The sequence below is a fragment of the Gadus macrocephalus genome, chromosome 12, assembly GCF_031168955.1.
Source record: "Gadus macrocephalus chromosome 12, ASM3116895v1".
Classification (NCBI taxonomy): Eukaryota; Metazoa; Chordata; class Actinopteri; order Gadiformes; family Gadidae; genus Gadus; species Gadus macrocephalus.
Window position 1 is genome coordinate 18027658 of NC_082393.1, and position 1960 is coordinate 18029617.

At 41.6% G+C, this 1960-nt stretch overlaps 1 long non-coding RNA gene across 1 annotated transcript; it reads right to left on the bottom strand.

Moving 5' to 3' along the window:
* Positions 1–679: 679 nt before the first annotated feature.
* Positions 680–1190, bottom strand: LOC132469990 (uncharacterized). The gene is made up of 2 exons (XR_009528543.1): positions 980–1190; positions 680–933 (listed from the first exon to the last, which is right to left on the bottom strand). It is a non-coding gene; the product is annotated as an uncharacterized LOC132469990 (long non-coding RNA).
* Positions 1191–1960: the final 770 nt, after the last annotated feature.

The following is a 1960-nucleotide window of genomic DNA, read 5'->3' on the forward strand; positions in this document are numbered from 1 at the left end:
TCCTCTAGTGTCATGGTACATCTTCTTAAATACTGGGTACGAAGCCGTTTGTTTCCATGGTATTACCAGGTTCTTACCATATCATTTATAATAGATACATTCCATTATCCATGCAGTCAACACAAACATGTACCATGTACGTTCTGCGACGTTACCAAGTAAAACACGACAATTTACCCATTAAGTAAGCTGAAACTGTACTGTAAAAGGAAGCCTCGTTTGTTTCCATGGTATTACCAGGTTCTTACCATATAATTGATAATAGATACATTCCATTGTCCATGCAGTCGACACAAACTTGTACCATGTACATTCTGCAACGTTACCAAGTAAAACACGACAATTTACCCAGTAATTAAGCTGAAACTGTACTGTAAAAGGAAGCCTCGTTTGTTTCCATGGTATTACCAGGTTCTTACCATATAATTTGCAATACATTCCCTATAATTTGCAATACATTCCCTTTTCCATGCAGTCAACAAAAACTTTTACCATGTACGTTCTGCGACGTTACCATGTAAAAAAAACTACAATTTACCCAGTAATTAAGCTGAAACTGTACTGTAAAAGGAAGCCTTGTTTGTTTCCATGGTATTACCAGGCTCTTACCATATAATTTGTAACTGGTTATTGCCTTTTCCATGCAATCAACACAAACCATATATGTTCTGCAACATCGTTCACCAGTAGTTAAGCACTTTAATTGTTGTTATAAAACCCCAAACCACTGTTGATGAAAGGTATATTAAAATTAAACAAAATCAAAGGCTTATCTTTCAAACAATGCATATCTCACAAACAGGCACTGAACACTGAAGAAATCGGACAAAAAAAGAGCCGTCCACATCAACTAAATTTAAATGTTACTGATGGTGTTTTCATAAAACACATGACAGTGTTATGGCAAGTGACCACAAGGAAGACTGCTTCAACCTCTACAAGTGTTATGGCAAGTGACCACAAGGAAGACTGCTTCAACCTCTACAATTTGAATAAGTGGTGAATGCCATGCAGCAATCTGCCTATGGGAGCATCTTTGTGGTCATTCGCAAACCAATGAGTCCACTCGATGAATGAGAGATGACTCTTTAGTGTCTTCTCTGTGAGGTATCCCTGCAGTCTCCACATCTGGGATTTGAAGGCTGACCAAGACCTGACCAGGTACCTCCAAATCTCCCCTTCCATACTGTCATAGGGGTCGATTACGGGGGGGACGGGGGGGACATGTCCCCCCCACTATTTGAAATACGAATTTTGTCCCCACCACTTTTAAAAATGTGCAAACCAATTGCGACTGAAAAAATCCCCACATACTCAACCGAATTCGTCGAGTCTAAAATCATGCGATAGGCGCGCACGAAGACATCATTTATTAGATAGACCTACCTAATAAACAGTTGGAACACACACGACCGGAACCCATAGCAACGCCGGTAAACAAACCCAGACTCCCGAGAAGCCCAATCCCTATGAGCTCCCCGCGCTACGGCCATCCGGAGGCGCACAGAGCTTTTTGCCATGATGTTATATATACAATTATATTATATGATATACTATTATATATAGAGCTCCGAGAGTCGCAAACGGCAACAATCACTTTCTCCTCCATGCTGCAGTTCACCCCGGACTGCACTGCACTGAGTTTGACGGTTGAACGCTGATTGGCTGTTACGTTACACATGTCACTCAGTGGCCACGCTGTTGAACGCTGATTGGCTGTCATCACGCGAAATTCGTGTCAAAGTTCAAATATTTCAACTCGAGCGAATTTGTCGTGCCACAAATCCTCGTGAACGCGCTCGAAAGTGTGGCGCGACAAATCAAAACAAATCCAAAAAATTCGCCCGATACGCGTCTATACGTTCACTTTGTATGGGATCTTGTTGCCCCGTCGCGTTTGGTGTGAACGCACTGGAGAAGTTTCAAGATAGACAGCCAAAATTGACATTTTTATTCAGAA